At 38.2% G+C, this 24,159-nt stretch overlaps 1 protein-coding gene and 1 pseudogene across 1 annotated transcript in view; both read left to right on the forward strand.

The window, feature by feature from the left end:
• LOC123920051 (receptor-like protein 6) overlaps positions 1-10,153 on the forward strand; it is a 49,930-nt gene extending 39,777 nt beyond the window's left edge. The window contains exons 6-8 of the mRNA XM_045972143.1: positions 8,774-8,844; positions 9,821-9,883; positions 10,099-10,153. The gene's annotated coding sequence lies outside the window, so the exon portion shown is untranslated. The remainder of the gene's footprint in view (positions 1-8,773; positions 8,845-9,820; positions 9,884-10,098) is intronic.
• Positions 10,154-15,937: 5,784 nt separating this feature from the next.
• On the forward strand, positions 15,938-19,132 carry LOC123920053 (annotated as a pseudogene).
• Positions 19,133-24,159: the final 5,027 nt, after the last annotated feature.

Raw genomic sequence — 24,159 nt, forward strand, 5'->3', positions numbered from 1 at the left:
TAATTACCGCGTGGCACTCTGCCTTTACACTTGTTGAAAAGTTTTTAAAATTACGTTTTTAAGGGTAGTATGGGTTAGGGTGTTACAATAGTGGTATCAGAGCAGGTCGGTTCGTGTGAACCAATTAGGACTTTTCTTTTCCCCGTATGAGCATGTGTAGGGAACACTGTTAGTACTTTCTAACGTCTAGTTGTGATTCGTTCAGGAATCATGGCTGCTGCGAGAACGAATGCTCAGATTGCGGAGGCTTTGGCCGCACTCACCAACATTGTGGTTAGAGATCATCAACCTGGAAGAGAGGTAGAGATGAGGTTGGAAAGGTTCATGAAGCAGAAACCGCCAACATTTATCGGAGGTTACAACCCGGATGGAGCTCACAAGTGGCTGGAGGAACTTGAAATAATTTTTGAAGCAATGGATTGTTCCGAGGAAGGGAAGACAACCCTTGGGACATATGTGTTGCGTGAGGAAGCGAATGTGTGGTGGAAGAATGCTAAGTTGAGGCTAGGACCCGGTGGTATGGCTATACCATGGGCAATGTTTAAAAGAGAATTTTTGGTTAAGTATTTTCCTGTGGATGTGAAGAATAAGAAGGTGGTAGAATTCATGGAATTGAAACAGGGAAATATGACGGTAGCTGACTATGCCGTCAAGTTTGAGACTTTGTGTGCGTTTAGTCCGCATTACAACACTTTGGAAGCGGAGAACGACAAGTGTGTGAAGTTTGAAAGTGGTCTACGTCCAGACATTAAGCATATGATTGGATTTTCACAGATAAGGGATTTTGCGACCCTTGTGAACAAGAGTAGGATCTGTGATGAAGATGGTAGAGCTAAGGTGAACTACTACAAGGCTGCGAATGACCGAAAAGGGAAAGGACAAGAGCGCGGAAAACCTTATGATAACCGCGGTAGGGGTAATACAAGTGGTGGTAAGAAGCCGGTGAATGGAAATTGTTACAACTGTGTAGAACGGGGTCATATGTCTTATGATTGCCCTAAGAAAGGAGATAGGTGTAAGAATTGTGGAAAGCTGGGCCACAAGACCGAAGTGTGTAGGACAAAAGTGGTGTGTTTCAACTGTGGTGAGGAAGGCCACAAGAGTCCGACTTGTAAGAAGCCCAAGAAGGTGATGGGCAAGTTGTTTGCTTTGAGTGGAGAGGATGCTGGCCTTGAGGACAATCTCATTAGAGGTACGTGTTTCATCTATGACACTCCTTTAATTGCGATTATAGATACGGGAGCGACGCATTCTTTTATTTCTTTGGATTGTGCGAAGCGTCTTAGTATTCCTTTAACGGATATGATGGGTAGGATGGAAATAGAAACTCCTGCTAATGGTTCAGTGATTACCCGACAAGTATGTCGTAATTGCCCCGTAACCATTTTTGGTAGGCATTTTGGTATGGATTTAGTGTGTATTCCACTTAGTGGTATGGATGTAATTTTTGGTATGAATTGGTTAATCTTCAACCGAATTCATATCAACTGTCGTGAGAAGGCCGTTGTTTTTCCGAAGCCAGAAGAGAACTTGCATTTGATGAGCGGGAAGGAAGTATCGGAAGCGTTGAAAGAACATGCCGAGATGTTCATGATGTTTGCATCATTGAAACTCGAAGGAGGAGTTAAGATAGAAGAGTTACCGATCGTTTGTGAATTCCCAGATGTGTTTCCAGATGATATATCTGACGTGCCTCCGAAGCGAGAGGTAGAGTTTTCTATCGACCTAGTACCTGGAACTAGTCCGATATCGATGGCGCCGTATCGAATGTCAGCGTCTGAGTTGAATGAATTGAAGAAGCAACTTGAAGAGCTGCTTGAGAAGAGGTTTGTTCGACCGAGTGTTTCGCCATGGGGAGCGCCGGTATTGCTTGTGAAGAAGAAAGATGGAAGCATGAGATTATGTATAGACTATCGTCAGTTGAACAAAGTGACGATCAAGAATAAATATCCACTTCCGAGGATAGATGATTTGATGGATCAACTAGTTGGAGCTTGCGTGTTTAGTAAGATCGATTTGAGATCTGGATACCATCAGATTAGAGTAAAGACGGAAGACATACCTAAGACTGCATTTAGGACGAGGTATGGGCACTACGAGTATTCGGTTATGCCGTTTGGTGTGACCAATGCACCTGGAGTTTTCATGGAGTATATGAACCGAATTTTCCATTCATTTTTGGATAGATTCGTGGTGGTGTTCATCGACGACATTTTGATTTACTCAAAATCCGAGGAAGAGCACGAGGAGCACTTGAGGATTGTTTTGCAAGTCTTGAAGGAGAAGAAGTTGTATGCCAAGTTGTCTAAGTGTGAATTTTGGATGAAAGAGGTGAGTTTCCTAGGGCATATAATTTCAAGTGGAGGAATCGCGGTAGATCCTGCGAAGGTTGACGCTGTGTCACAGTGGGGAACGCCGGAATCTGTTTCAGAGATTAGAAGTTTCCTTGGTTTAGCCGGTTATTATAGAAGATTCATCGAAGGTTTTTCGAAGTTGGCGTTACCGTTAACCAAGTTGACGAGGAAAGATCAAGCGTTTGTTTGGGACGGTAATTGTGAGGAGAGCTTCCAAGAGCTCAAGAGAAGATTGACTACTGCACCTGTGTTGATTTTACCTGATGCCAAAGAGTCGTTCGTCGTGTATTGCGATGCTTCGAAGTTAGGACTTGGTGGAGTGCTTATGCAAGGGGGTAATGTGGTAGCATATGCTTCAAGGCAACTGAAGGTTCACGAGAGGAACTATCCAACGCATGATTTGGAGTTAGCCGCAGTGGTGTTTGCTTTGAAAGTGTGGAGACACTACTTGTATGGATCGAGGTTTGAAGTGTTTAGTGATCACAAGAGTCTGAAATACTTATTCGACCAGAAGGAGTTGAATATGAGGCAACGAAGATGGCTCGAATTCTTAAAGGACTACGATTTTGAATTGAGTTATCACCCCGGAAAAGCCAATGTGGTGGCCGATGCATTAAGTAGGAAAACTTTGCATATGTCATCATTGATGGTGAAAGAGTTAGAGTTGATTGAAGAATTCCGAGACTTGAGTCTTGTGTGCGAGGTTACTTCTTCAAGTGTGAAGCTTGGGATGTTAAGATTGACGAATCCTTTTCTTGAAGATATTAAAGAACGTCAGAAATCGGATAAGAAATTGATGGAGAAGATGGTACTCATCAATGAAGGTAAGGAGACCAATATCAAGATTGACGAAAGTGGAGTCATGAGATTTCACGGAAGAGTTTGTGTACCGGATGTACCCGAATTAAAGAAAATGATCATGGAAGAAGGTCACAGAAGTGGTTTGAGTATTCATCCTGGAGTAACCAAGATGTATCAGGATTTGAGGAAGTTATTTTGGTGGCCGGGAATGAAGAGGCAAATTTCTGAATTTGTTTATTCATGTTTAACTTGTCAGAAATCAAAGATTGAACATCAGAAGCCGTTTGGTTTGTTGCAACCAATGTTTATACCCGAATGGAAATGGGATAGCATTGCAATGGATTTTGTGGGAGGTTTACCAAAGACCAAGAAAAGTAACGAGGTGATTTGGGTAGTGGTAGATCGTCTGACGAAGTGTGCTCACTTCATTGCTATCAGGAAAGGTACTTTGGTGCCTAAGTTGGCCGAGATTTATGTGGAGCAGATTGTGAGGCTGCATGGTATTCCAACAAGTATTATTTCGGATAGAGATCCGAGATTTACTTCCAGATTTTGGGAAAACTTGCAAGAAGCTTTAGGAACGAAGTTGAGGTTGAGTTCAGCTTATCATCCTCAGACAGATGGTCAGTCGGAGAGGACGATACAATCCTTAGAGGATTTGTTGAGGGCGTGTGTTTTGGAGCAAAACGTGAATTGGGATTCTTGTTTGCCGTTGGTAGAGTTTACATACAACAACAGTTACCATTCTAGTATTGGAATGGCACCGTTTGAGGCTTTGTATGGGAGAAGGTGTAGGACACCTCTGTGTTGGTATGAAACTGGAGAAGGTGCAATTCTTGGACCAGAGATTGTACAAGAAACAACAGAGAAGATTCGGATGATTCGTGAGAAGATGAAAACGTCTCAGAGTCGACAGAAGAGTTATCATGATAAGAGGAGGAAGGACATTGAATTCCAAGAGGGGGATCATGTATTCCTACGAGTTACATCGACTACTGGAGTAGGACGTGCGTTGAAGTCAAGGAAGTTAACATCGAGGTTTATTGGACCGTTTGAGATTTTGAAGCGAGTTGGGAAAGTCGCGTATAGGATTGCATTACCGCCATCATTGGCGAATTTGCACGATGTTTTTCATGTATCACAGTTGCGCAAGTATGTGTCTGACCCGACACACGTAATTGAATCGGACGATGTTCAAGTGAGGGATGACTTGACCATCGAGACTGTGCCTTTGAGAATCGAAGGGAGAGAAGTGAAGAGGTTGAGAAACAAAGAGATTGCATCCGTGAAAGTCGTGTGGGGAGGACCGGCTGGTGAGAATGCGACGTGGGAGTTGGAAAGCAAGATGAAAGATTCTTATCCCGATCTGTTTCTAGGTAATTTCGAGGGCGAAATTCTTTTAAGGGGGGTAGGATTGTAACGACCCATTTTTCGTATTCGTATATTTTATTAAATGTTATTTTATTTATTAATTGGCTTTTATTATTTTAGTGAGCGACGAATAATTATTTAGCCGATCGTAAGTTATTAGGCGCGAGAACCTTGTTTTGGGCTTAAAGGGGCGTGAGAGGCATGGGCCTAAGCCATTTGGGCTTGGTTCATGAAATGAGAAGTAGTATAAGTAGCAAGTCAAACATATGAATAGTTACACAATTCATTTCTTTGAGTTTGAGTGAGTAGAAGCAAGATAGAGCAAGGGCTAGGGTTTTGGCTAAGAGAAAGCTTGAGCAAGAGAAGGCTTGGATCATCATCTTTGCTTAAGGTAAGAGATTAGAACTCATGATTCTTGAGTGACAAGGAGGGGGGAGATTGTCTATGTCTCCGTTCCCGAACTCTCCCACTCAATTTCTTTTAGACTTTTGATAAGCTTTTGTATGTGAGTGTGATGTTCTTCATCATCACTTTGTATGTGTTAATCACTAGTTTGATTCCATGATAAATATGTATGTGTTGGGATCATTTTTGTTAAGTTTATGAAAGTTGCTTAAAACTCAAGTAATTGCCATGATTTTGATTGTTAGAGGTATTTGGATGTTTGGAAGGGATGATTAATGTTTCTTGATACCATATATGTTTGGAATGGCTGTTTATATGAATTTATAACATGTTTGAATGAATTTTTGAGTTGATTTGAGGTTAAACCGCCTTAGATAACTCAAGAACAGATATTCTGTTCTGGTGTGGTTCGCTAAGCGACCAGGAGTTCGCTGTAGCGAACAGGTTCGCTGAAGCTCGCAAATGCTCGCCATGAGCAGGTGACTTCCGGGTGAGGTTCGCGTAGGCTCGCTAAGCCTTCGCTCAGCGAATAGTTCGTTGAAGCTCGCCAATGCTCGCCATGAGCAGGTGACTTCCTGGTGAGGTTCGCCATGTCTCGCTGAGGCTTCGCTTAGCGAAGGCCTCTGTGACAGCAATTTTTGTTGATGTTTGTAAGTGTGATTAGGCACTTGTAACATGGTTTAAGAGTATCCTTACATGATTGTTGATACATGTTGATACTGTTAATGCTTATTGTTAATCGTTATATGAATGATAAACGTGTATGCAATAAGTTGTAGCTTAAAGTGAGCAATGTTATGTTTTGGCATTAATTTGCAATGTTAAGTGAATGTGTTAGGATTTGTGTTCCCGCATTCATAAAAGAGTAGCTTCGAGCTAGAGAATATCATATGGTTGATATGTGTATGCATACATGCATTCATGATTGTATGTGAACATTGGAAACTTGGGTTCCAATAACGAAAATGGATTATGTGTCCATAATGAAGCCGAGGATCGGATTAGATGAATCCATGAGTCCGGAGTTGCTATCCAACAGGATATAAAACTGTTTTGGCTTATCCAAGGGAGATAAGATGGTTCGGTAAGTTCCGACATATCCAGCATGATATAAAACTGTTCTTGGTCCACCGTTGGTGAGACATCTTGGTACCACATGCATTTAGTCATGTCTAGGGATGGCATGACAGTGAATTAATTGGCATTAGATACCTTAGGGTAAATGCGCATATATTTGATAAATGGTATGTGACATTATCTGGTTGAATTGTGTTGAACCTTATCAATTGATAATTGTTTAGTGCAATGTTTGACGTGAGTTAGAATATGTATGATGTAGTTCGAAAGTGTAAGGTCTTTCTTATGCTCGTATGATATGCGATTATGTTTTCTAACTCTCTGCTTTGTGTTATTTGCTGGACCTTTGGGGGTTCAGATATTCAGGCTGAGGATTGTGCCGACGTTTAGACTGCTGTTCTAGCGTGGTGTTGAAGTACCTTTTGGTGAGGAGACTTAGCATAGATTACTCCTCTTAGTACTAGCTTTTGACTAGAGTTTGTAAATAGTAAATGCTCTGGTAATGTAACATCGAGTCGGGGTTTTCGCTTGGCTTTCATCGTATACCGGTGTTACCTTTTTGTTATGCTAGTTCTTGTATAAGTGACATCCTTAGGGATGAATATGGCTTATGTATATATATATATATGTATATATATGCATGCTTGGTTTTATTGGAATCCGCTGTTGCTTTTCATGTTAAATTTCATGATGCTCTGTGTGTATGCTTGTGTTTTAATTACCGCGTGGCACTCTGCCTTTACACTTGTTGAAAAGTTTTTAAAATTACGTTTTTAAGGGTAGTATGGGTTAGGGTGTTACAGTCATAAACCTGGGCGTTTTCAAATCAAGATTGTATTGAAGACCTACTAGGATTGAAAATTTTCTTTTCAAGTCTCAAAATTCTACCTTTTCCTATGAGTCACCAAAATAAATAAAAAAAAAAAAAAAAAAAAAATTAAAATTACTTATCTGTGAATTCCTAAGCAATAGAAACAGGCGGAAAACCACCTATTAACTCTGCATTGGTTAGTAGCTTCTAGGTTATTGACATATTTATCAGTAAAATTTAGGCCTTGATAAGGATATTATTAAACTTGAAATTTAATATTCCTTGATTTAGGAATACATTTGGATTGAGTATGTCTAGGCTTGGCTGGTAGACTATTAAGATGTAAATTAAATATGAAGCAGGTGGTTTATATAACGTGAATATTAGTTATAATAGAATGATGCCCTGTGATAGTCATTCAAGGTGATTAACTTCTAGAATGAATGAAACAAGTTTTATTTTTTATTTATAAGCTCTTGAAGACCAATTTTTAAACCTCTCGATACTTCTTACTATATGTTTCTTGGGTTATTAGATCACGAGTTGATAAATTGAAACAGTAGAGAGTAAATTAGGTGAGTAAATTAGGTCACAAACTACTTACCAAACAAATCAGAGTTGCGCAGCGGAAGCATGTTGAGTGGAAAGGAAATAAAATAAAAAAAATAAAAAAAATAAAAGAAAGAAAAAGAAATAAATAATTTTGTTATTTTGGTTTGCGAGAGTAGAGAAGCTGTTTTTGAACTTGATTGTGAAAAGCAGGTTAGGGTCTGTGTGGGTCATGTAGCAAATGTATGTTTTCGGTAGGATGGTTTGAAGTTGGCTAGTCTAAACTAGTGCGCCTAGAGTTGATTCAAGATATCATTGAAAAGGTTAAGATCATCTAAGAGTGTTTAATGACAACTTGAAGTAGGAATTATTTTTTACTCTAATCAGAGGTGTCGCCCTTAGGGTTCAATGTGGGATAACATGTATTCCTATATGTTTCGCCAATGTAGGGTGTATTGTGGTTTGACAAAAGTGGGAAAGTTAGTTCAAAGTTAATTGGAATGTTAGAGTTTTGGTAGAGATTCGAAAACTTCTAGCTTATCGCTTGGCCCTTCGACCATATCTCTCAACAGTCTGCATGGTCTTTTATATTTCTATGCTCTAGAGATACCTTTATGACCCTTTCATGTGATTAGTTATGAAGAAGTACAACTAAACGAGAATTTGTTTTACATTGATGATTTAACCGCTATAATAGATAAAGAAGTGATATATATGTTTATGATCAAAGGGTATGGTTTAAGTAAAGAATTTATGGTAGAGATTGTTTATCGAGGTAATAGCTTGAGAACCAAGATAAGTCATGTGTGACAAGTATCCACATTATTTTAAAAAATCAAGATTAGTAGTATAAATTCGAGGACGAATTTTCTTAAGGGGGGAAGATTGAAACGCACCGTTTCATTTTTTCTAAATAAAAAAATAAAAACGGGACAAAAACCAAATATAACCACCGAACCCAACCCCACCCACCAATTCTCTCACATTCTAGTTTCTTCTTTCACTTTCTCTACTTCCTCCCCTGTTTCACGGTTCTTCCATTTCCCCAATTGCTATTCATCTTCTTCTTTCAAACACAAATGTCAGCCATGCACTCAAAAGAAAACTAACAAACCTCTATTATAAGTTCCTCATACTTCTACAAATAGTATTGGGTATAATTTTGGGATTAGGGTTAGTGCTCTAAGAGAGGAGATGAGTACCCACTCTTTGAAAGTTACTTATTGGGACTTTTGAGGTAAATATATCACTTATAACTCAACAATTTATCTTTGGGTATATGTAGTTTGGTTTAGAAATTAATGTTAGAGATTAGAGTAGATATTGGAGGATTTTATGGTTACATATGTTTAGTAAAACTCTAGAATGACCTTTGAAATCTTGATAAACATTTTCTTATGTTCAGATTCGACAGTTGATGCTTTATCTGCTACTCCGGGAGTCGTTAGAGAGAAAAACTAGCCGGTCTTCATAGTTGTGAGTTGATGATGATCATTACTACTTATTTTAACTACTATTATTAATTTTATGTTACTTATTTTCTATGTTAAAGTATTTATAAAAATTGGGGAACACACCCTTTGAACATTTTTCTCGTCATTATTATATAATTTCGATGTCATCAAATTTAACTATACTCTTTGGATTTATCCATGATTCATTGAGCAAATGATTTGAAATTGAGGGTTGGGTGCATATACTATGACATGAGTTTTGAGATACAGAGCAATATAGTTTTGTGATATTTTTTTTCGGAAAATGTTAATATTCTTCTATTGGAATTGACTTTACTTATGGTTGGAATATTTTCAATTTCATTTGGATTTTTATGTATTTCCAAAAGTTTTAGAAATGTGTGAAACATGGTTTTAAGAGATGTATTTTAAGAATTGCGGTTATAATGACGACGGCCTAGGTGCACCTAGTTATATAATATCGAGTAGAAAAGGGCTATCCGTTAGATGGAGCCGCCCCTAAGTGAAAGGACACTCTTAGGAGGAAAGGGCTATCAAAGAGATGGAGCCGTCTCTCGATTCTCTCATAACGAATTGGCTATCAACGAGCTGTAGACTCCCTAATTAAAGATGAGGATGTGTTTTCGTAATCGAGGAGAAAAGGGCTATCCGTTAGATGGAGCCGCCCCTAAGTGAAAGGCCGCTCTTAGGAGGAAAGGGCTATCAACGAGATGGAGCCGTCTCTCGATTCTCTCGTAATGATTTCTTTTTATTTGATTGGATTTCTATATTTTTCTTATTTCAATTTCAAACTCTATAATGATTTGAATCGAGTATTATTTATATTACATAATTACTACTTTACAAGAATTGTTACAAGCTTTCTAAAAATCAAATGCTCGTGCCTTGTGTGATTCCCATCTAGTTGGTAGTGGTTGTTATCTCTCACTAAGTCCTTGTGACTTACCCCTTCATCTTCTTTTTTTTTTTTTTTTCAGATTCAAAGTCAGCTGAGTAGGGGTTTCTAGCAGATATTGAGAGTCGTCGGTATCATTCTTTTGGTAGGCTTCCTTGATGAAATGTTACTTTGTATATGTATATTTTGAGTTGATCGAATATCTGCAGCTATTTTGAGTCTAGGAATCTTTTGTGTTGAAATGTATAAATTTAAACATGTATATTTTGAAACTTCTGACTTAATGATGTATATGCTGCAAACAGAATTTATTTTGATTTGGAAATATTATATTTATTGTTTGTTAAATTCGGTCATTAGGCTTGCCGGACTAGTATTAGTTCGTGCGCCGGTCACGATTGGAGTTGGGTCGTGACAATCGGCCATCACATTCAACATCTGAAGATGAAGAGGAATCAGGATTTGGTTGGAAAGCAGTAGCAATAGGATATGCGTGTGGGGCAATATCTGGGTTGCTCTTAGGACATAATGTATTCTTCTTTGGAAAACCTGAATGGCTTGGAAGATTTGTTGAACAAATGTTTAACTTGAGACTGAAGAGAACAAACAACCGAGCTGGTGCAAATCGCATAAGAATGAATTAATTTGATGTTGGTCTTTTAAAAAATATAGATACGCTTGTTTGTAATTTCAACTTTTCTGTTTGAGCCGTATTTTTACTCATCCACTATCTACGAGTTTCTCGCGCGCCCTATTTTTACTCATCCGCTACCTACGACTTTCTTGCGCCCTATTTTTACGCATCCACTACTTACGAGTTTCTCATGCGTCATATTTTTCTCATCCGCTAACTACGACTTTCTCGCGCACCCTATTTTTAGTCATCCGCTACTTATGAGTTTCTTGCGCGCCATATTTTTACAAATCCGCTACGTACGAGTTTCTCGCACGCCCTATTTTTATTCATCCACTACGTACGAGTTTCTCGCACGTCCTATTTTTACTCATCCGCTACCTACGAGTTTCTTGGGTGCCCTATTTTTATTCATCCGCTACTTAAGTAGCGAACGGTGTTTTATAATTTATATTACAAACTAAGTTCAAATCATCAAAAACAAATTATTTATATGTATTTTTAATTTTTTTTTTTTTATTATACATTTTTCGGGCTTGCGGGCCGCCCGCGGCCCATTCGGGCTAGCCCATATTTTAATCGGGCTTTATCGGGCCGGGCTAAAAAGTCCGGAAATAATTCGGGCAAGGATTTTCAAGGCCCGAGCCCGGGAAAAAATCGGACTTGGCGGGCCGGCTCATTCGGGCTAGCCCATTTTGACAGCTCTAAATATAACGACTTATATCGATAAATAAGCTCACATAAGCTTAAAACAAGTCGATCCAAACAGGGCCTATATGTACAATTGAAGAAGTCCAACTTGATCAATATAGAGGACTACTAAATAAGGTCATTATCGAATTTCCTAATTTCCTCTCTGTAAATTTCCTACTAAGTAAGGTCCAACTTGATCATTATGTACAATTGAAGAAGTCCAAGTCTCTACTTTTGGACACAATATGTTGTCATTGCTAAATAATAGTTATATTATTATTGTAGGGGTAATTTAGTCTTTTATAATCCCTAGTTTATATACTCTATTGTAACTCTTGTTCCTTATGTTTTTCTGATTCATTGTAATGGAAAACCCTAGCCTCCTTTTCTTTTTGAATAATCTCAATAGTTAACATGGTATCAAAGAGCTTGGTTAATCCATTAGCAATTTCTTGAAGATAAATAAAAGTGTGTATTTGTTGTTGGCTATTTTCTATTGGTTTTATTTGTTGTGTCTCAAGTATAGATTTTGGAAAGAAACCTCTGTTCGTGGAACCTCTGTTCGTGGAATCTGAAATTTCTATTTATTTTGGTGTTTTGCATTTGTGGCTTTGGAATTAAATTGTGAAGGAATATGCTTTCTCACCTCCGGCACAGGCAATAGAGCTTGGAGCAGGGGAGTTCAGAGAAGTTGTTTTCCAAGCCACGTGAGTACAAACATATCTATTGTTGATGCTTTGTTGAAATTTTGGAAAATTATCCTTCATCTTTTTTGGATGCCTCTGGTTGGTTGGTATATTGCTTATTGAATTTGTTATTGGTTGGCTCTGTTAAGTTTTGACATTGTGGGTGATTTGTTGGACTTCTACATTTGAAGCAATTGTTTGTTGGTTTATTTTATTGTTTGATAATATGGTTGTGTCTCGTTTGACTGCTCCTTCTCCCGTTGGCATTGATATTGATCATGTATATCCATATGAAACTACTTCAAGAGTGTTTGATCTTGCTGAACAATTCCAAAAATTTCTCGCCACCCAGCCACATGCAACGTCTGTCTCCTCTATTAAAGGTTTGACCCCTTCTAATTGTTCAAGTATTTCTTCTATATGGATCCTTGACTCTGGAGCATCACATCATATGTCATATGATCGTAAGTCTTTTTTATCTTTAAATCATACTTCATCCATATCAGTTATGACTGCCGATGGAACTCCTATGCCATTAGCAGGAATTGGGTCGCTGTCCACATCTAATTTGTCTCTTCCTGATGTTTATTATATTCCTAATCTCACTTTGAGTCTTGCCTCTGTTAGTCAGTTGTGTGATTCTGGATACTCTGTTATGTTTTCTTCTACTCATTGTCATGTGCAGGATCCACATTCAGGGAGGTTGATTGGGAAAGGTCGTAGACATGGGGGACTTTATGTTCTGGATGAGCTGAGAATTCCAAATATTGCAGCCTCAAGTTCTACTTCCACTGATTTATCATCTTTTCAATTGAATTTATCATCCTCTAACTTTTATTTATGGCATTCTCGTCTTGGTCATGTTTCTGCATCTAGATTAAAATACTTGGCCTCTACTGGAGCTTTAGGAAAATTGCAAATTAGTGATATCTCTGATTGTTGCGGTTGCAAACTTGCTAAATTTTCTGCTTTGCCGTTTAATAAAAGTGCTTCTGTGTCCAAACAACCTTTTGACTTAGTTCATTCTGATGTATGGGGTCCATCACCGGCTCTTACCAAAGGTGGATCTCGATATTATGTCTCATTTATTGATGATTATACTCGTTATTGTTGGGTTTATCTAATGAAAAATCGTTCTGAGTTTTTTGACATTTATCATATGTTTCGTGCTATGGTTAAGACTCAACATAATGCTGTTATAAAGTGTTTTCGTTGTGATCAAGGTGGTGAATATACTTCTAATAAATTCTCTGAGTTGCTTGCTTATGATGGTACAATTCATCAGACCTCTTGTACTGATACTCCTCAACAAAATGGCGTTGCTGAAAGAAAACATCGTCATATTGTTGAAACTGCTCGTTCTCTTTTGTTGTCTGCTTCTGTTCCAACTGAGTTTTGGGGTGAAGCAATTCGCACTGCTGTCCATGCTATTAATAGGATTCCGTCATCGGTCACCTCAGGTTTGTCTCCCTTTGAAAAATTGTATGGTTATAGTCCTGATTATTCTTCTTTGAAGGTATTTGGTTCTACTTGTTTTGTTCTTCTCCCACAAGTAGAACGAAATAAATTGTCTCCTCGTTCTACCATATGTGTTTTTCTTGGTTATGGGGATGGTCAAAAGGGTTATCGTTGTTATGACCCTACAAATAAAAAATTGTATGTTTCTCGTCATGTTGTGTTCCTTGAGCACATACCATTTTTCTCTCTTTCGTCTGATACACATACTCCTAGCAAGTCCGAACTAACTAATATTGATCCTTTCGGTGTCGATAATGATATGTCTAGTGACTGTAATTTTGAGAACTGCAGGGATGGTACTAGTGCTACTCCAGATACATATGCCCCTTTGGTTCCATCGGCTACTCAACAACCTCCTACGACTGTTGTTCCTACTGCACTTCCTCTACCACCTCCACCACCAACACCACCACCTCGTCGTTATCCTTCTTGTGATCGTAAGTCTACTCAATTGCCTGATTTTGTTTATTCAATTTATTCTGATTCTTTTGCTTCTTTTCTTACATCTGTTCATAGTTTGTCTGAGCCCTCATCCTATAAAGAAGCTATTCTTGATCCTCTTTGGCAAAAGGCTATGGATGAGGAACTTGCAGCTTTGCACAAGACAAATACTTGGGACATAGTACCTCTTCCGCCAGGAAAACGTGCTATTGGGTCTCGTTGGGTATACAAGATTAAAACCAAGTCTGATGGGTCAGTTGAGCGTTACAAAGCCCGTCTTGTGGCTAAGGGATTCTCTCAACAATATGGTATGGATTATGAAGAAACTTTTGCTCATGTGGCCAAAATGACCACTATTCGCACTCTTATTGCTGTTGCATCCGTTCGTCAATGGGATATTTCACAAATGGATGTTAAAAATGCATTTTTAAATGGTGATCTTCAGGAGGAAGTTTATATGGTACCTCCATCAGGTGTTTCTCATAATCAGGGTGAAGTATGTAAGTTGAAGAAAGCTTTATATGGTTTGAAACAAGCTCCAAGAGCTTGGTATGAGAAGTTCTCTACTGTGATTAGATCTCTTGGATTCCGCTCTAGTGATCATGACTCTGCTTTATTTGTTAGGACAACTTCTCATGGTCGTATTATACTCTCTTTATATGTTGATGATATGATTATTACAGGTGATGATATTGATGGGATTTGTGAGTTGAAATTACAGTTAGCTAAAAGATTTGAAATGAAGGATTTAGGTCCTCTTCGCTACTTCTTAGGGATTGAAGTTGCCTATTCTCATAAGGGTTATCTTTTATCGCAATCCAAGTACATTGCAAACATTCTTGAGCAAGCTGGTCTCTCTAATACTCGAGCAGTAGACAGTCCTTTAGAGATGAATGTGAAATATGTTCCCTCTGATGGGGTTCCTCTATCCGATCCTACTTTGTATCGTACTTTGGTTGGAAGCTTGGTCTACCTTACTATTACTAGACCCGATATTGCTTATGCAGTGCATGTTGTTAGTCAGTTTGTTGTTTCTCCCACTACAGTACATTGGGCAGCCGTGCTTCGTATTCTCCGTTATCTTCGAGGAACTCAATTTCAGAGCCTTTTGTTTCCGTCATCCTCTTCCTTAGAGCTACGTGCTTACTCTGATGCTGACTGGGCCGGTAATCCTACTGACCGTAAGTCTACCACAGGTTTCTGTATTTTTCTTGGAGATTCTCTTATCTCTTGGAAGAGTAAGAAACAAGATATTGTTTCCCGCTCTTCTACAGAAGCTGAGTATCGTGCTATGGCATCTACCACTACTGAAATAGTTTGGTTGCGTTGGTTACTTTTTGATATGGGTGTGACTCTTTTTGAACCAACTCCTATGTATTGTGATAACAAGAGTGCCATTCAAATTGCCCACAATTCTGTATTTCATGAACGTACCAAACACATTGAGATAGACTGTCACTTCACACGTCATCATCTTCAGCATGGTACCATTACTTTGCCGTTTATTACTTCCTCCTTGCAGATTGCTGATTTGTTCACGAAGACGCATTCTATTAAACGTTTTCGTTTCTTAATTGACAAACTCTCGATGCTCCATGTTAACACATCGTGAGTTTGAGGGGAGATGTTAAATAATAGTTATATTATTATTGTAGGGGTAATTTAGTCTTTTATAATCCCTAGTTTATATACTCTACATATTCAACACCCACCCTCACGCCTAGCGTGGTCCTGGGTCAAATCAGAGTATATAAACTAGGGATCCAAGCATATTTAATAGTCATAAACACATGCAAATAAAGTTAGAACATTCAAAATTTCAACTTGAGTATTACATACACCGTTGAAAAATCTAAGTCTTACTTATCTTAAAAATACACCAATTGGTAAAACATTTCTATGGATGCGAATGGATTAATGTTATTGTCAATTATCATATCACTATAATTGCAACCTCAAAAACTCATATTCAGATCATCTCACAATCAATGTGTAACTTCTTAACAGATTGTTGTGAGTTGGGATGGTGTCATGTGACATCATCTCACTCACAACTTAAAGATTGTCATGTGACACCATACGGTCGATGAAAAGCATCCCTTACTACAAAACAAAGGCATGCCAAGACTCAAATTAGTAAACAAAACTCTAATAAGACAATCTTTGGTTCTTATATCAATGCTCAGGTTCAGGTTATGTTCCCTATATATAAATAAATTGAGGGTAATCAATTGGTATATCCAAAATCATCATCAGGTAAAAAAGAAATAATATCAAGTTGCTCTAAATGGCCTCCTTTTTTATTCTATTGCCTTCTTTTACCATTCACTTCTTCTCCTTGTTGTTGCTTACAAACTTTACTTCCTACACATTCTCATTATGCAACCATCATGACAGCTCTGCCTTGTTACAATTCAAGAACTCATTTTTTTGTCAACACTTCCTCTAAACCTGATTTTTGGCATCGATGTTCCACTTTTTCTTTCAAGACGGAATCTTGGAAAAACGGTACATATTGTTGCGAATGGGATGGTGTCACGTGTGACACCGTGTCAGATTATGTGATTGGTCTGTACCTTAGTTGCAGCAATTTGGAAGGTGAGTTACATCCCAATAGCACTATCTTCCAGCTTAGACACCTTCAACAACTCAACTTGGCTTCTAATAATATTTATTGGTCTTCAATGCCTCATGGTATTGGTGATTTAGTGAGTCTCACACATCTAAATCTATCATATTGTAACTTCCAAGGTAATATTCCCTCCACAATCTCTCATTTGTCAAAATTAGTATCATTTGATCTTAGCATTAACTGGATGGAATTGAATCCATTGACATGGAAGAAACTCATTCATAATGCTACTAATTTAAGGGAGCTTTATCTTGATACTGTGGATCTGTCCTTAATCACAGAGATTTCTTTGTCTATGCTAAAGAATTTGTCATCCTCTTTGGTTTCTCTTAGTCTTAGATATACTAGGTTGCAAGGAAGTTTGTCAACTGACATCCTCTCTTTACCCAACCTTCAAAAACTATATTTGTCATTTAATGAAAACCTTATTGGTCAACTTCCAAAGTCCAACTGGAGCACTCCTCTAAGGTACTTGGACCTATCTTCAATTGCTTTCTCAGGTGAAATTCCTTATTCCATTGATCAATTGAAGTCTCTTACTCATTTCGTCCTTTCATGGTGCAATTTGGATGGGACGATTTTTCTATCTTTGTGGAACCTCACCCAACTAACATATTTGGACCTTTCAGGTAATGAACTTAACGGTGAGATCCCACCATCATTGTTTCATCAATTACCTCATCTTTATTTTTTAGATTTATCTAATAATAAACTTAACGGTGAGATCCCAAATGTTTATGGATATTTAATGAAACTGGAATATTTAGAACTTTCCACTAACAAACTAACAGGCCAAGTTCCATCATCATTTTTTCATCTATCTCAGCTTTCTCATTTAGGTTTATCATTTAATAAACTAGTTGGTCCAATTCCAAATGAAATCACAAGACATTCAAAATTGAGCTATTTGGGTTTAGGTTCTAACATGGTAAGTGGAACAATTCCGCATTGGTGCTATTATTTGCCTTCGTTGTTAGAATTGGACCTCAGCAACAACCACCTCACAGATTTCATTGGTGAGTTCACAACTTATTCTCTGCAATATTTGGGTCTCTCTAATAACAACCTACATGGTCATTTTCCAAATTCAATTTTTGAAATCCAGAATCTTACCGGCTTAGATTTGTCATCAACAAACTTGAGTGGTGTCGTGGATTTTCACCAATTTTCAATATTTAACAGACTACAATCTCTCAATCTTTCACACAATAGTTTTCTTTCTACCAATATTGATAGCAAAGTTGAATCCATCTCATCACCTTACCTTTATCAGATAGATTTATCTTTTAGTAATATTAATAGTTTTCCTAAGTGGTTTCATAACCTCTTAAACTCATTGGAATACATTTATTACATTGATCTTAGTTTCAACAAGTTGCAAGGAGATCTTTCAGTTCCACCCTATCGCATTCCATACTTTTTACTCTCAAATAACAACTTCACAGGAGATATTTCTTCATCATTCTGCAATGCATCATCTCTGGAGGTGCTCAATTTGGCACACAACAAATTAACAGGCATGATCCCACAATGTCTGGGAACACTTCCTATGCTTTCAATATTGGATTTGCAAATGAATAACCTCTATGGAAGCATCCCGACAAACTTTTCCAAACAAAATCGATTCGAGACTATAAAATTGAATGGAAATCAATTGGAAGGAGGAAGGACCATTACCACACTCTTTGGCTCATTGCATAAAACTTCAAGTTTTGGACCTTGGTAACAACATCATAGAAGATGTATTTCCCAATTGGCTAGAAAGTCTAACAGAGTTACAGGTACTTAGTTTAAGATCAAATAAACTTTATGGTACAATCATATGCTCTAGCACCAAACATCCATTTCTCAAGTTGCGTATTTTTGATGTCTCTAACAATAATTTTAGTGGTCTGTTGCCAACATCGTGTATTAAGAACTTTGAAGGAATGATGAATGTCAATAACAGCCAAATTGGTTCGCAATACATGGGTAAGTCTTTGTACTATAACGATTCTGTGGTGGTCATAATGAAAGGTTTTTCTATGGAGCTAAAAAGGATATTGATTACTTTTACAACTATCGATTTATCAAATAACATGTTTGAAGGAGAAATTCCACAACTCATTGGTGAATTAAATTCTCTCATAGGTCTCAACCTTTCAAACAATGGAATCACAGGTACCATTCCACAGTCATTGAGTTATTTGAGAAATTTGGAGTGGTTGGACCTATCAAGGAACCAGTTGAAGGGTGAGATTCCCATGGCTCTCACAAAGCTAAATTTTCTCTCATTCTTGAACCTTTCACAAAACCTTCTCGAGGGTATGATACCTAAAGGCCAACAGTTTGATACATTTGGAAATGATTCTTTTGAAGGAAATACAATGTTATGTGGATTCCAAGTGTCCAAATCTTGCAAAAAGGATGAAGATCGGCCATCACATTCAACATCTGAAGATGAAGAGGAATCAGGATTTGGTTGGAAAGCAGTAGCAATAGGATATGCGTGTGGGGCAATATCTGGGTTGCTCTTAGGACATAATGTATTCTTCTTTGGAAAACCTGAATGGCTTGCAAGACTTGTTGAACATATGTTTAATATGAGACTGAAGAGAAGAAACAACCGATCCAGTGCAAATAGCAGAAGAATGAATTAATTTGATGTTGGTCTTTTAAAAAATATAGATACGATTTGTTTGTAATTTCAACTTTTCTGTTTGAGTAATGTATTATTTGTTTTAAAATTAATATGTTGTGTTTATTTCAAGTTGCTATATAAATAAGAAAACTAGTGATCATTTGGTTTCATGTTATTTTCGTGATTTTATTATGTATGTTGGATTATAGAATAAAATAGGTTTAACATTAGAATTGATTAATTTGAGTACAATCATTCAAGAGTTTAAATAGACTATGCTATACCTAATGGGCCTAATTAACAGGCTAAGTAAAACTGAATAAAATCCATAATAATAATAATACACTATTTACAACACTCCCCCTCAAGCTGATGAATGGATATCAAGCATTCCAAGCTTGCAAGTACGTTGGTTGAATTGTTGTGTTGGTAAACCCGCCTTTATTAATTTATGCTTCTCTTTGACAAAATGTTTCTTATCATAACATAACTTCATAGGATCTTCACATTGTGGTGAGAGTTGTTTAGAAGAGACAAAATTATACGTAGGACGTCTATATATGGAGGGACATGATCTCTTTGCTCTTCTCAAAGCAAGAGGTACATCATTCGGGTCAGTATCACAAGTATCAGATATATGAGAATTATCTATAGGATGGACATTTTCAGTGTAACACCCTAACCCATACTACCCTTAAAAACGTAATTTTAAAAACTTTTCAACAAGTGTAAAGGCAGAGTGCCACGCGGTAATTAAAACACAAGCATACACACAGAGCGTCATGAAGTTTAACATGAAAAGCAACAGCGGATTCAATCACATCAAGCATGCATATATATACATATATATATACATAAGCCATATTCATCCCTAAGGATGTCACTTATACAAGAACTAGCATATCAAAAAGGTAACACCGATATACGATGAAATCCAAGCGTAATCCCCGACTCGATGTTACATTACCAGAGCATTTACTATTTACAAACTCTAACCAAAAGCTAGTACTAAGAGGAGTAATCTATGCTAAGTCTCCTCACCAAAAGGTACTTCAACACCGAGCTAAAACAGCAGTCTAAACGTCGGCACAGTCCTCAGCCTGAATATCTGAACCCCCAAAGGTCCAGCAATTAACACAAAGCAGAGAGTTAGAAAAACATAATCGCATAACATACGAGCATAAGAAAGGTCTTGCACTTTCGAACTACATCATACATATTCTAACTCACGCCAAAACATCGCACTAAACGATTATCAATTAATAAGGTTCAACACAATTTAACCAAACAATGTCACATACCATTTATCAAATATATGCGCATTTACCCTAAGGTATCTAATGCCAATTAATTCACTGTCATGCCATCCCTAGACATAACTAAATGCATGTGGTACCAAGGTGTCTCACCAACGGTGGACCAAGAACAGTTTTATATCTTGCTGGATATGTCGGAACTTACCGAACCATCTTATCTCCCTTGGATAAGCCAACACAGTTTTATATCCTGTTGGATAGCAACTCCGGACTCATAGATTCATCTAATCCGATCCTCGGCTTCATTATGGACACATAATCCATTTTCGTTATTGGAACCCAAGTTTCCAATGTTCACATACAATCATGAATGCATGTATGCATACACATATCAACCATATGATATTCTCTAGCTCGAAGCTACTCTTTTATGAATGCGGGAACACAATCCTAACACATTCACTTAACATTACAAATTAATGTTAAAACATCACATTGCTCACTTTAAGCTACAACTTATTGCATACACGTTTATCAATCATTTAACGATTAACAATAAGCATTAACAGCATCAACATGTATCAACAATCTTGTAAGGATACCCTTAAACCATGTTACAAGTGCCTAAATACACTTACCACCAATAACAGAAGTTGCAGGTTCAGTACTGTTCGCTAAGCGAAGCCGTAGCGAACAGGTAGCGAACTTATTCGCTAAGCGAAGCTCAGTTCGCTGTAGCGAACTACATCAGAGGATTACAGGTACATGGCGAACAGGTAGCGAACTTGTGGCGAACAGGTTCGCTGTAGCGAACTCCTGGTCGCTTAGCGAACTACACCAGAAAGAAAATCTGTTCTTGAGTTTTCTAAGGCGGTTTAACATTGAATCAACTCAAAAATTCATCCAAACATGTTATAAATTCTTATAAACAGCCATTCCAAACATATATGGTATCAAGGAACATTAATCATCCCTTCCAAACATCCAAATACCTCAAATAATCAAAATCATGCCAATTTCTTGGGTTTTAAGTAACTTTCATAAACTTTTTCAACATGATCCAAACACATGCATATTTTTCATGAAATCAAGCTAGTGATTAACACATACAAAGTGATGATGAAGAACATCACACTCACATACAAAAGCTTAATCAAAAGTCTAAAAGAAATTGAGTGGGAGAGTTCGGGAATGGAGACATAGACAATCTCCCCTCTCCTTGCCACTCAAGAATCATGAATTCTAATCTCTTACCTTAAGTTTGGTGATGATCCAAGCCTTCTCTTGCTCAAGCTTTCTCTCTTGATCAAACCCTAGCTTAGCTCTATCTTGCTTCTAAGACAAAAGATCATGAAATGAGCTAAGTCTCATGACAAGTTTTCCTTAAATACCTCTCCCTAAAAGTCATGAACCAAGCCCAATTGGCTTAGGCCCAATGCCTCTCACGCCCAAAACCAAGGTTCTCGCGTCTAATAACTTACGTTCGGCTAAATAATTATTCGTCGCTCACTAAAATAATAAAAGCCAATTAATAAATAAAATACATTTAATAAAATATACGAATACGAAAAATGGGTCGTTACAATCCTACCCCCCTTAAAAGAATTTCTCCCTCGAAATTACCTAGAAACAGATCGGGATAAGAATCTCTCATCTTGCTTTCTAACTCCCACGTTGCATTCTCACCAGCCGGTCCTCCCCACACGACTTTCACGGATGCAATCTCTTTGTTTCTCAACCTCTTCACTTCTCTTCCTTCGATTCTCAAAGGCACAGTCTCGATGGTCAAGTCATCCCTCACTTGAACATCGTCCGATTCAATCACGTGTGTCGGATCAGACACATACTTGCGCAACTGTGATACATGGAAAACATCGTGCAAATTCGCCAATGATGGCGGTAATGCAATCCTATACGCAACTTTCCCAACTCGCTTCAAAATCTCAAACGGCCCAATAAACCTCGATGTTAACTTCCTTGACTTCAACGCACGTCCTACTCCAGTAGTCGATGTAACTCGTAGGAATACATGATCCCTCTCTTGGAATTCAATGTCCTTCCTCCTCTTATCATGATAACTCTTCTGTCGACTCTGAGACGCTTTCATCTTCTCACGAATCATCCGAATCTTCTCTGTTGTTTCTTGTACAATCTCTGGTCCAAGAATTGCACCTTCTCCAGTTTCATACCAACACAGAGGTGTCCTACACCTTCTCCCATACAAAGCCTCAAACGGTGCCATTCCGATACTAGAATGGTAACTGTTGTTGTATGTAAACTCTACCAACGGCAAACAAGAATCCCAATTCACGTTTTGCTCCAAAACACAAGCTCTCAACAAATCCTCTAAGGATTGTATCGTCCTCTCCGACTGACCATCTGTCTGAGGATGATAAGCTGAACTCAACCTCAACTTCGTTCCTAGAGCTTCTTGCAAGCTTTCCCAAAATCTGGAAGTAAATCTCGGATCTCTATCCGAAATAATACTTGTTGGAATACCATGTAGCTTCACAATCTGCTCCACATAAATCTCGGCCAACTTAGGCACCAAAGTACCTTTCCTGATAGCAATGAAGTGAGCACACTTCGTCAGACGATCTACCACTACCCAAATCACCTCGTTACCTTTCTTGGTCTTCGGTAAACCTCCCACAAAATCCATTGCAATGCTATCCCATTTCCATTCGGGTATAAACATTGGTTGCAACAAACCAAACGGCTTCTGATGTTCAATCTTCGATTTCTGACAAGTTAAGCATGAATAAACAAATTCAGAAATTTGCCTCTTCATTCCTGGCCACCAAAACAACTTCCTCAAATCCTGATACATCTTGGTTACTCCAGGATGAATACTCAAACCACTTCTGTGACCTTCTTCCATGATCATTCTCTTCAATTCGGGTACATCCGGTACACAAACTCTTCCGTGAAATCTCATGACTCCACCTTCGTCAATCTTGATATTGGTCTCCTTGCCTTCATTGATGAGTACCATCTTCTCCATCAATTTCTTATCTGATTTCTGACGTTCTTTAATATCTTCAAGAAAAGGATTCGTCAATCTTAACATTCCAAGCTTCACACTTGAAGAAGTAACCTCACACACAAGACTCAAGTCTCGGAATTCTTCAATCAACTCTAACTCTCTCACCATCAATGATGACATATGCAAAGTTTTCCTACTTAATGCATCGGCCACTACATTGGCTTTTCCGGGGTGATAACTCAATTCAAAATCGTAGTCCTTCAAGAATTCGAGCCATCTTCGTTGCCTCATATTCAACTCCTTCTGGTCGAATAAGTATTTCAGACTCTTGTGATCACTAAACACTTCAAACCTCGATCCATACAAGTAGTGTCTCCACACTTTCAAAGCAAACACCACTGCGGCTAACTCCAAATCATGCGTTGGATAGTTCCTCTCGTGAACCTTCAGTTGCCTTGAAGCATAAGCTACCACATTACCCCCTTGCATAAGCACTCCGCCAAGTCCTAACTTCGAAGCATCGCAATACACGACGAACGACTCTTTGGCATCAGGTAAAATCAACACGGGTGCAGTAGTCAATCTTCTCTTGAGCTCTTGGAAGCTCTCCTCACAAATACCATCCCAAACAAACGCTTGATCTTTCCTCGTCAACTTGGTTAACGGTAAAGCCAACTTCGAAAAACCTTCGATGAATCTTCTATAATAACCGGCTAAACCAAGGAAACTTCTAATCTCTGAAACAGATTCCGGCGTTCCCCACTGTGACACAGCGTCAACCTTCGCAGGATCTACCGCGATTCCTCCACTTGAAATTAAATGCCCTAGGAAACTCACCTCTTTCATCCAAAACTCACACTTCGACAACTTGGCATACAACTTCTTCTCCTTCAAGACTTGCAAAACAATTCTCAAGTGCTCTTCGTGCTCTTCCTCGGATTTTGAGTAAATCAAA

This window comes from Trifolium pratense, linkage group LG4, assembly GCF_020283565.1.
Source record: "Trifolium pratense cultivar HEN17-A07 linkage group LG4, ARS_RC_1.1, whole genome shotgun sequence".
Taxonomy (NCBI): domain Eukaryota; kingdom Viridiplantae; phylum Streptophyta; class Magnoliopsida; order Fabales; family Fabaceae; genus Trifolium; species Trifolium pratense.